The sequence below is a fragment of the Tachyglossus aculeatus genome, chromosome 16 (genome assembly GCF_015852505.1).
Source record: "Tachyglossus aculeatus isolate mTacAcu1 chromosome 16, mTacAcu1.pri, whole genome shotgun sequence".
Taxonomy (NCBI): domain Eukaryota; kingdom Metazoa; phylum Chordata; class Mammalia; order Monotremata; family Tachyglossidae; genus Tachyglossus; species Tachyglossus aculeatus.
This window is the reverse complement of record NC_052081.1, coordinates 24,839,538-24,851,966: the sequence shown is the minus strand read 5'-3', so window position 1 is coordinate 24,851,966 and position 12,429 is coordinate 24,839,538.

The window sequence follows — 12,429 nt, the reverse complement described above, 5'->3', positions numbered from 1 at the left end:
TGGAGTGTGTGTCCAAGTTGGTGAGTCACTGAGCAGGGGTGGAGCAGGAGGTCAGTGGAGTTGAATGATAGAAAGCGGGCAGAGGAAGGGTTATCAGAAACATCTATGTGGATATTGAAGTCCCCAAGGATCAATGTAGGGATGGAGAAAGAGAGAAGGAATCTGAGAAAGGGTTCAAAACGGTTAAAAGAACTGGAGTTAGAGCCTGGGGGTGGTAGATGATCGTCACTAGAATCTGGAGTGGGGAGTAGAGGTGGATGATATGGGGTTTAAAGGGAGAAGATAAAAGGGATGGGAAGGGTGGAATGGTGTAAAACCGGCCCTAGGAGCCAACTTCTCCCCCTTTCCCAGTGAATCTGGGAAGATGAGGCCCCCCTAGAGAGAGAGAGTGGCAGGGGAGATCGTGTCATCTGGGGGGAGGCAGGTTTCAGTGATGGCGAGGAGGAGCAGGGAATAAATCAGGAACAGGGAAGCTTTGCCGTTATGGAGCAGGAGTTCCACAGGCTGTACTTGGATGAGGCAGGGGAGGGAGGAAGGGGTAGTGTGAGGGGTGGGGAAAGGTTGGGTGGGATAGAGCTGATGGAGGCGGGAGAGGGGTTTGCACTGGGACAGGTTGGGTTGACTGGAAGGTGGGGATTGAGGGGTCATGGTGAGGTGAGGGAAGTTTAACTAGGTGAGGCGATCAACAGCAATAACTACTTAATCCGGACCAATCAATCAATCATATTTATTGAGCGCTTACCATGTGCCAAGCGTGGGTTGACTGATTGCTTTCAAGCATCCTCGCACCTCAGCTATCCTAAAAACAACCTTCTCTGAATCCCACTGCACCTTCTACCGATCGCCCCATTTTCCTCCCTGTTTCCCATCAAACTCTTTGAACAGGTTAAATAATAATAATAATGTTGGTATTTGTTAAGCACTTACTATGTGCCAAGCACTGTTCTAAGCGCTGGGGTAGATTCAAGGTAATCAGGTTGTCCCCTGCAGGGCTCACAGTCTTCATCCCATTTTACAGATGAGGTAACTGAGGCACAGAGAAGTTAAGTGACTTGCCCACAGTCACAAAACTGACAAGCGGCGGAGCCGGGACTAGAACCCATGACCTCGATACCCCACTGCCTCCATTCATTCATTCATTCATTTATTCATTCAATCATACTTATTGAGCGCTAACTGCGTGCAAAGCACCATATCCAGTGTTTGGGAGAATACAATATAACATTAAACTGACACATTCCCTGTCCACAACGAGTTTACAGTCTGGAGCGGGGGACAAACAATAATATAAATCTCCACTTCCCTAAACCCTCTCTAACCTGGTTTCCACCCTCTTCACTCCAGAGACACCTCTCTTTCTCTGCCTATCTCTTTTTCTACAGGGTCTACCAATATTTTCATCTGCGAAAGCAGCGTGGCTCAGTGGAAAGAGCCCGGGCTTTGAAGTCAGAGGTCATGGGTTTGAATCCCGGCTCCACCAATTGTCAGCTGTGTGACTTTGGGCAAGTCACTTCACTTCTCTGTGCCTCAGTTCCCTCATCTGGAAAATGGGGATTAAGACTGTGAGCCCCCCGTGGGACAACCTGATCACCTTGTAACCTCCCCAGCGCTTACAACAGTGCTTTGCACATAGTAAGCGCTTAATAAATGCCATTATTATTATTATTATTATTATTATTATTATTATTATTTTATCTGTGCCTTGAGACACTACTCTATCCTAATCCTACTTATCCACTTTACTGCTTTTTGACTCTGTGGACCACTTCTTTGACCTAGGACCACTATTTAAGCTTGGTTTTAATGACACTATTCTCCCCTGGTTTTTCTCCCACTTCTCTGTCCACTCCTCCATTTCTTTTGCCAGCTCCTCCTCTGTCTCCCACCCTCTATCTGTAGAATAATAATAATGGCATTTATTAAGCGCTTACTATGTGCAAAGCCCTGTTCTAAGCGCTGGGGAGGTTACAAGGTGATCAGGTTGCCCCATGGGGGGCTCACAGCCTACATCCTCATTTTACAGATGAGGTAACTGAGGCACAGAGAAGTTAAGTGACTTGCCCAAAGTCACACAGCTGACAATTGCCAGGATTTGAACCCATGACCGCTGACTCCAAAGCCCGGGTTCTTTCCACTGAGCCACACTGCTTCTCTGTGAGCCACGCTGCTTCTCAGGGTTTGATTCTGGGTCCTCTTCTATTCTCCATTTACACCCACTCCCATGCGGAGCTCATCCACTCCAATAGCTTCAATTAAAACCTTTAATCAATCAATCAATCAATCGTATTTATTGAGCGCTTACTGTGTGCAGAGCACTGTACTAAGCGCTTGGGAAGTACAAGTTGGCAACATATAGAGATGGTCCCTACCCAACAGTGGTATTGATTGACTGCTTACAGTGTGTACAGCACTGTACTAAGAGCTTGGAAAAGCACATACTGACTTATGTACGGGCTTTGGAGTCAGAGGTCATGGGTTCAAATCCCGGTTCCGCCACTTGTCAGCTGTGTGACTTTGGGCAAGTCACTTAACTTCTCTGTGCCTCAGTTTCCTCATCTGTAAAATGGGGACTGTGAGCCTCCTGTGGGACAACCTGATCACCTTGTAACCTCCCCAGCGCTTAGAGCAGTGCTCTGCACATAGTAAGCACTTAATAAATGCCATCATTATTATTATTATGTACAAATCATCAATAATATTTAATGAAGGCTTAGTATATGCAAAGCACTGTACCGAGCTCTTCGGAGAGTACAATAAAACAGAGGTGGTAGGCCGGTTCCCTGCCCACAGCAAGCTTACTACAGTCTAGAAGGGGAGACAGACATTAATAGAAATAAATTCCAGATATGTACATACGTGCCATAGGGCTGATGGTAGGATGCTTACCAAATACCCAAAGGATACAGATCCACATACAAGTACCTTATTCTTAAGCACTCAGTCATCTACATACCCATTTCTCTGTCTCTACTTATCTGTAAATTATTTTAGTGTTTTAGTAATTTAGTAAATTTAGTAATCTCCATGAAGGGTAGGAGCATGCCCATGAACTCTACTGTACTTTCCCAATCGCTTAGTACAGAGTTTTGCTTGGAGTAGACACTCAATGCCCTAATGAAATCCACATGCTTTATTTATAAATTGAAGCCATCAGGTGAGAAGCGGTGTGGTCTAGTGGATAGAGCACGGACCTGGGAGACGGAAGGACCTGGGTTCTAATCCTGGCTCCACCACCTGTCTGCTGTGCGACCTTGGGCAAGTCGCTTTACTTCTCTGTGCTTCAGTTATCTCATCTGTAAAGTGGGGATTAAGACTGAGAGCCCCATGTGGGACATGGACTGCGTCTAACCTGATTATCTTGTGTCTAGCACTCAGAACAGTACCTGGCACACAGTAAGTGCTTAAAAAAACACCTTGAAAAAGTGTGTTCTCCCTAAAGTCTCCCCAGCTTCTCTCCAGTTTCCCCTCCTTCCTTTACCTTCTTCAACTCTCCCATCTCTCTTAGCACTATCCCAAGAAGAGATCTCCTGCCTCCCCTCAAAATCCATCCCCTCCACCTGTGCTTTCGACCCAATAGCTTCACTCCATATCAATCAATTGTACTTACTGAGCACTTACTCCCTTCCTGACTACTATCTTCAACCATTCACTTCCTTGAATTTCAAACAGGCTCATATTCCCTCTCCTAAAAAAAAAATCCCCTCCCTTGACCCCAAGGCTCCCTCCAGTTATCGTGTTATCTCTTCCCTACCATTCCTCTCCAAACTCCTTGAGTGAGTTGCCTAAACTCGCTGTCTCAACTTCCTCCCCTCCAATTCTCTCCTTGACCCCCTCCAATCTGGCTTCCAACCCCTTCACTCCATGGAAACTGCCCTCCCTAAGGTCGCCAATGATCTCATTCTTGATAAATTCAGTGGCTTCTCTTCCATCCTAATCCTCCTCAACCTCTCATTTGCCTTTGGTACTCTGGGTCACCCACTTCTCCTGGAAACATCATCTCACTTTGGTTTCACCAACATTCTTCTTGTTCTTCTCCTAGCCCTCTGGCCACTCTTTCACAGGCTCCTCTGCCTCCCACCTTCTAACCGGGGGAATCTCTCAAGACTGAGTCCTGGGTCTTCTTCTATTCGTCATCTACATCCATTCCTTCAGAGAATTCATTCACTCCCACGGCTACAACTACCATCTCTACATTGATGATTCCCAAACCTACCCCTCCAGCCCCACCTCTCTCTTTCTCTGCAGACTAGCATTTCTTCCTACATTCAGGACAACTCTACTTGGATGTTCTGCTGAAACCCCTGTCCTCCCCGTGTCTTTCTCATAACTATAGACAACAGAACTATCCTCCCTGCCTCGCAAGCCTGTAAATTTGGCATTATCCTTGACTCATCTCTCTCATTCAACCCACATATTTGATATCTTCAAATCCTGTCAGTTCGACCTTCACAGCATCGCTAAAGTCCACCCTTTCCGTTCCGTCCAAACTGTTACTATGCTGATCCAAGCACTTACATTCCCACCTTGACCACTACATCAAAGCTTAGTACAATACTTGGATTTTTTGTTATTATAGCCTCCCCACTCCAACCTGTACTTCAGTCTGCTGCCTAGAACATTTTTCTAAACAAATGTTCATTCAGTTCACATCTCCTCACTCCTCAAAAACCTACAATGTTACCCATCCACCTCTCCATCAAACTGAAACTCCTTACCATCTGCTTTAAAGCCCTCAGTCAGCTCCTCCCCTCCTATCTTACTTTGCTGATTTCCTACCTCATCCCACTTCACTCCAACAACCTACACATTGAATCACCATATCATCTAATTTATCACCCACCCCTATCCTTCCTCTGACTTGGAATTCTCTGGCCCTTCATATATGTCAGGAGCCTACTCCCTCCCCACCCCCCCAAAAAAAAAAAACCTTATTAAATCACATCTCCTCCAGGAGGTCTTCCTCTACTATACCCTCATTTCCCCTATTCCCTCTCCTTTCTGCATCATCTACCCATGTGGATCTGTACCCTTTAAACTCTTGATATTCCTTCACACCCGTCCCCCCAAATCCATAATACGCTTTAATGTCTGTCTCTTTTTTAGGCTGAAGGTTCCTGGTGGGCAGGAAACATGTCTGATGGCTTTGTTGAAATGTCCTCTCCCCAAGCACTTAGTACAGCACTTCACACCCAATAAGTCAATACCAGTGATTACCGGTGATTGATTGCTCAGTTAAGATCTGCCCATTGATCATTTTCTCTTCTAAAGGAGATGGGGCCAAGGTGATTTCTCCCTCCTTTTACACTGTGGCCTGGGAACCCTTCTGACTGCAGACCAACCCTGCCCATCTTCACCCTAGTCTGGACTGGGTATTAGAGAGGGGAAGTGTTAGCCAGTGTGACTAAGAAAAATGACTGCTTGGATGCTAGCAAGTGTGAGAAGTGTTCATTAGGCTGCGGGATCTTAGGAAGCCATCACAGCTGGTGTTAGCAGATGAGGGGCGTAACGGAATTTGAGTCCTATTAGCAAATGTAACAGAGAAGGGGGCGGGAAGTATGAGGGAAGAGAAGTGCTAAATGAGTAAGAAGGGAGTGATTATTGTCAGAGAGAGGAGAAATCAAGGAGGAGGAGAAGAATCAATCAGTTGTATTTATTGAGCACTTCCTATATGCACTAAGTACTTGGCAGAGTATTCATTCATTCATTCAATAGTATTTATTGAGCGCTTACTGTGTGCAGAGCACTGTACTAAGCTCTTGGGAAGTACACGTTGGTAACAATACAATAGAATTAGTGGAAACATTCCCTGCCCATAATGAGCTGACAGTCTGGAGGGGGAGACGGACATTAATATGAAGAAGAGATGACTAAAGGAGAGAAAATTGGGAAGCAATTATCTAATTGAGAAGCAGCGTGGCACAGTGGAAAGAGCACGGGCTTTGGAGTCAGAGGTCATGGGTTTGAATTCGGCTCCGCCAGTTGTCAGCTGTGTGACTTTGGGCAAGTCACTTAACTTCTCTCTGCCTCAGTTACCTCATCTGTAAATTGGGAATTAAGACTGTGAGCCCTCTGTGGGACAACCTGATCACTGTGTGACCTCCCCAGCGCTTAGAACAGTGCTTTGCATATGGTAAGCACTTAATAAATGTCATTATTATTATTATTATTATTAAAGGATGGTTCACCATATCCCCTGGCCAACCGATCCTGAGGCTACCAAACTTAAAACGAGCCTGGCCTGTCTGTCTATGACACTGCCTCTCTCCAATTTTCAGGCCGTCCCTCCTTGAAGGGCTCTCAAACAGTCATTTCCTGGGTGAGGGGTGCTCCGAACAGAACAATCTCCCTCTCAGTTTGCCGCCTGATTTCCCGCTATTGTCATTTAGCCCACAGAGCTCCAGCTTGCCTGATGTATGTGCCGGGAAAGAGAAAGCAGGCAAGTCCCAACACGTGAGGTTTTCCAAGACGGTGACCAGATTGTGGACAGAGTATACAAGAGGGCAGGCCCTGCTATGGACTGGTTCAGAGAGGAGTTGAAGGGGGAATTGACCATGGGAGAGAAGGGCAGAGAAGAGAAAGACCATAATAATTGTGAACTTAGAGAGGTAGAGATACACCGAAACAGGCACATCAGTGTGTGCATGCGTGCGTTCACAGATAGTTGCCAACTTGTACTTCCCAAGCGCTTAGTACAGTGCTCTGCACACAGTAAGTGCTCAATAAATACGATTGATTGATCGATTGATAGACACACAATCCCTCTGGACTGTAAACAAGTTGTGGGCAGGGATCGCACCTACCAACTCCGTTAAATTGTCCTCTCCCAAGTGCTTCATACAGTGCCCTGCACACAGTAAATGCTTAGTAAATAAGATGGACTGACTGATTGTTCCCTCAGCAGTCTCAGTGAGGGCTTTCCCAGCAGGACTCCACTCTTCAGGGCTGGGCATCTCCTGCCTCCTGTGGAAAAATCAGGTTTTCTGTCTGCCACTGCTGCTGCCAACGCTGAGAAGGGGTTGGGGGGCAGAGGAGGGCACAGTCCCAGCATCCAGGGGAGATGCAGCGAGCAGCAGAGAGCAGTTCCGCCCAGCGCAAGGAACGGAGCCACAGCACAGCGTTTAACGGGAACGTGGAGTCGTGGGGAAGGGGATGGAGGCTACCTCATCGCCATCATCGCCAGGCTGTCTGCTTCAGCCTCTTCAACCCCCTCTGCCATTTCCATTGCAGCTGTCAGAGGAAGGAGAAGCAGCAGTAGCAGGGAAGTTGGGTCACAGCAGGGGAGGCTGCTGGCCTTCCACTACCTGCTGCTGCTTGGTTCCTGTTAGCCGTTTCCTCGCCACAGTGGATGCCACTACTGGAAGGGCTTTTCAGGAGTCCCACCTAGCCCAGAGGGCCTGATGGGGCCACAGTCTTTTAGACTGTGAGCCCACTGTTGGGTAGGGACTGTCTCTATATGTTGCCAATTTGTACTTCCCAAGCGCTTAGTACAGTGCTCTGCACATAGTAAGCGCTCAATAAATACGATTGATGATGATGATGATGAACACAGGGGCTCATGGGGTTTGAGTCCGGAGCCTCGCACTCAAGAGATACAGAAGCACCCCACCCCCTAAATTACAGTAATCCTATAAGGGGTCCTACTAGACAAGTCACTTCACTTCTCTGGGCCTCATCTGTAAAATGGGGATTAAGACTGTGAGCCCCACGTGGGACAGCCTGATCACCTTGTATCCCCACAGTGCTTAGAACAGTGCTTTGCCCATAGTAAGCGCTTAACAAATACCATCATCATTATTATTATTACTAAAGTACTACCATGGATGGTGCCACTGTCATGCATGCTTCCACTGCCCCAAGCACTTAGTACAGTGCTCTGTGCATAGTAAGTGCTCAATAAATACGATTGGTTGATTGGCACCTTCTGCCTTCATTTACTCCCAACCACGGCCATCATCTTCCGTCCTCACCGGGCTACCTCTGGCATCTGCCGGCTTCTTGCCATCATCACCACCACTGCCCATGGCCGCCCCCGCACCCTGACCTTCATTCATTAGTATTTATTGAGCGCTTGTTGTGTGCAGAGCACTGTACACAGTGCTTGGGAGAGTACATGACAACAATAAACGGACACATTCCCTGCCCACAGTGAGCTTACGTCTAGAAGAGGGGAGACAGAAATTAATATAAATAAATAAATTACAGATATGTACATAAGTGCTGTGGGGCCGGAGGGGGAAGAACAAAGGGAGCAAGTCAGGGCGACGCAGAAGGGAGTGGGAGATGAGGAAAAGTGGGGCTTAGTCAGGGAAAGCTTCCTGGAGGAGATGTGCCTTCAGTAAGGCATTGAAGGTGGACAGAATCTGTCAGATTTGAGGACGGGGGGCACTCCAGGCCAGAGGCCAGATGAGGGCCAGGAGTCAGGGGCAAGATAAGTGAAATCGAGGCACAGAGACAAGGTTAGCATTAGAGGAGCAAAGTGTGCCAGCTGGGTTGTAGTAGGAGTGTAGCAAGGTGTGGCAGGAGGGGACATGGTGATGGAGTGTTTTAAAGCCAATGGTGGGGAGTTTTAGTTTGACGTGGAGGTGTATAGGCAACCACAGGAGTTTTTTGAGGAGTGGGGTGAGATGTCCTGAATGTTTTTATAGAAAAATGATCCATGCAGCAGTGAAGTATGGACTGGAGTAGGGAGAGGCAGGAGGCTGGGCGGTCAGCAAAGAGACTGATGCAATAATCCAGGTAGGATAGGATGAGTGATTGCATTTATGTGATAGCAGGATGGATGGAGAGGAAAGCGTGGATTTTAGCAATGTTGTGAAGGTGGGACAGGAAGGATTTAGTGATGGATTGAATAGGTAGGTTGAATGAGAGAGAGAAGCCAAGGATAAAGCCAAGGTTACGGGTTCGCGAGACAGGAAGGAAGGTGGTGTTGTCTACAGTGATGGGAAAGTCATGGGGGAGGACAGTGTTTGGGTAGTAAGATAAGGAGTTCTGTTTTGGACATGTTGAGCTTGAGGTGACAGGAGGACATCCAAGTAGAGATGTCTTGAAGGAAAGAGAAAATGTTAGATTGCAGAAAGGGAGAGAGAGCAGGGCTGGAGTTGTAGATTTGGGTATCATCCGCATAGAGGTTGTAGTTGAAGCCATGGGAGTGAATGAGTTCTCCAAGGGAGTGAGTGTAGATGGAGAATAGAAGGGGACTCAGAACTGAACTTTGAGGGACCCCCACAGTTAGGGGGTGGAAGGCAGAAGAGGAGCCTGCAAAGGAGACTGAGAATGAATGGGCAGGTAGATAAGAGGAGAACAGGGAGAGGACAGAGTCAGTGAAGCCAAGGTTGGATAACATTACCAGGAGGAGGGGGTGGTCCACACTGTCGAACCAGCTGAGAGGTTGAGGAGGATTAGGATGGAGTAGAGGCCATTGGATTTGGCAAGAAGGAGATCATTGGTGACCACTGAGAGGGTGGTTTCTGTGGAGTGAAGGTGACAGAAGCCAGATAGGAGGGGATTCAAGGAGAGAATTAGAGGAGAGGAATTTCAGGCCACTGCCACCGCTAATAATAATGATGGCATTTGTTAAGCGCTTACTATGTACAAAGCACTGTTCTAAGCACTGGGGGGGATACAATGTGATCAAGTTGTCCCACGTGGGGCTCACAGTCTTAATCCCCATTTTTACAGATGAGGCTCAGAGAAGTTAAGTGACTTGCCCAAGGTCACACAGCAGACTTGTGGTGGAGCCGGGATTCGAACCCATGACCTCTGACTCCAAAGCCCGTGCTCTTTCCACTGAGCCACCGCTAATGTATCTGGAGCCAGGGAAAGGGGGTGGCAGTGGTGTGTGTGTGTGTGTCGGTGTGTGTGTGTTTTGAAGGGGGAAAGGGTGGTTACAGATGTGGTAACTGAGGCCCAGAGAAGTTAAGTGAATCTCCTAAAGTCACATAGCTGACAAGTGGAGGAGCCAGGATTAGAGCCCACGACCTTTGACTCCCAAGCCCGTGCTCTTTCCACTGAGCCACGCTGCTTCTCTACCAACAGGGTCGCCTGGAACCCTATTCGGTTGGATCGATTGATAAAATGTTGATGCCTCCCAGCCCTTCCTTCGTTGGACCGTTTTGGAGCTGTGAAGGGTGGAGGAGAAAAGGTAGGGGGGTACGGGGCCTGTGGTTAGGTGCATGGAACCCGGGATAACTGCCCAGCGTCAGCTCCCACCCGCCCAGGGAGGTGTTTCAAGAGCAATCCAACACTCAGATGCCTACCTGACATCGCAGTATGCAGCAGCTGGATTTGTTGTGATCGGGTTTGTCTGATATCCATTTTGTTTTCCCATCCCTTCCTCCCATCCCTTTGTACACCCTTCTTCACGGAAGAAGAATGCCCGCAAAAACTTCCCGCCACAAAACCTGCCTAACCAAGGCCTCCCCCACCCTGACCTGCCTGACAAAAGCCATCCCTGTTGTCCACTAGCGGACTTGACATGACTGACTCCATTTTGTGCAGGCTGAGAGAACAACTCCTTTTTGTATTGTCTGCAACAGATGCCTTCAAGGCCATTAAATAAGTAACACTTATCTATGTAAGGTCCTAGGTCAGATGACATCCTGACAAGACAGTGACAACAGAAGATAACAGAATTTACACACCTATCTATACAAGGCCATATGGCAGATAACAACAACCTTTACAAGGCAGTAAAAACAGAGAATTTACAGCATCCTGTTGGTCCTAATTGGATTCCTGAAATTCCTAAATGCTCCTTCCCATGTTGCTGTAACTGAATAAAAGACGCAGTGAGAATGGGATCAGTGCTGCTTGATCTGGGTCCCTGGCCCCTTGCAGCCGCGCGCTAATAAAATCCACTTCTAAATTTCTACCTGGGTCTCACTCGCTGATTCTCGGCACAACAGATTCACCGTCAGGAGTGGTACTGGCTGACGCTGGGCCTGGGCATCATCAATCGTATTTATTGAGCGCTTACTATGTGCAGAGCACTGTACTAAGCGCTTCAGATATTCTGTCCTCCGGGGCCTGAAGACAGCAGGCACAAACTGGAAGATGGGTGACCAATTTTGGCCAGGAACGCTGGCCTGTGCAGGCCTTGGGTGGGTGGGGATGGGGAGGTAATAGCTGCCCTGAAGGTACGTAGAGCAGAAGGTAAAGAGAGAAATGGGAGCACCCTGGGATCTCTTTGGAGATTCCTGCCCATTCAGAGTTTGCAGAGGGGAAGGAGGTGGAGGAAGGTAGGAGAGAAAAATTGAATAGGGTAGAGGGTAGAAATTAGGAGGCAGGGACACACCAGATCCCTTTCTCTGGCTTGATGCAAAGTTGTGAGAGAATTTGAGTATGCACCGTACTGCACACAGTAAGAACTCAATCAACACCATTGGATGGAATCCTCTAGGGATCTATCCCTTCTCCCTCCATCCTTGGCTTGGAAAAGCGTGGCGAAGGAGGAAGGGAAGAAGCCTGCAGCGATGGGGTCCTACTTGGGATTGCAGATAGAAGGAGTGGGAAGTGAGAAGAAATAAGGAAGTGGGAGTGGTGAGAGGGATGTAAAGGCAGAAGGAGTCTGATGGGGGGAGATGAGATAGAAGGAGCTGGGTAGATGATAAGGCCTGAAGAAGGGGGTGGTGATAAGGCAGTGATAAGACAGAAGGAGGCATTGATAAGGTGGAAGGAGCTGGGAGGTGACAAGGCAGTGATAAGGTAAAAGGAGAGGTGTTAAGCAGTGTTAGGGTGGAAGGAGCTGGAGGTAAGAAGGGAGAAGGGGTAGGAGAGGTGATAAAGAAGGAGGGGGTGGAGGGAGAAAGAGCTGGAGAGAGGGGAGGTGGTAAAGCTGAGGTGGGGAGTGATTAGGCAGAAGGAAAGGGGGAGGAGGTGATAGGGAGAGGGGAAGGTAATAAACCGAAGGAAAGTCGGGGAAGGTAAGAGGGAAGGAGAGTAGCAGGTGAGAAGCAGCATGGCATAGTGGATAGAGCACGGGCCTGGGAGCTGGAGGGACTTGTTTTTTTTAAAATGGCATTTATTAAGCGCTTATTATGTGCAAAGCACTGTTCTAAGCACTGGGGAGTTTACAGTGTGATCAGGTTGTCCCACGGGGGGCTCACAGTCTTAATCCCCAATTTACAGATGAGGTAACTGAGGCCCAGAGAAGTGAAGTGATTTGCCCAAAGTCACACAGCTGACAAGTGGCGGAGCTGGGATTCGATCCGATGACCTCCGACTCCAAAGCCCGGGCTCTTTCCGCTGAGCCACGCTGCTTCCCTGACTTGAGTTACAGTCTCAGTTCCGCCACTTGTCTCCTGTGTGACCTTGGACAAGTGAAGCGCCTCAGTTCCCTCATCTGGAAAATGGGGGTTAAGACTGTGAGTCCTCTATGGGACAGGGTTTGTGTCCAACCTGATTATTTTGTATCTTTTAGAATGATGCCTG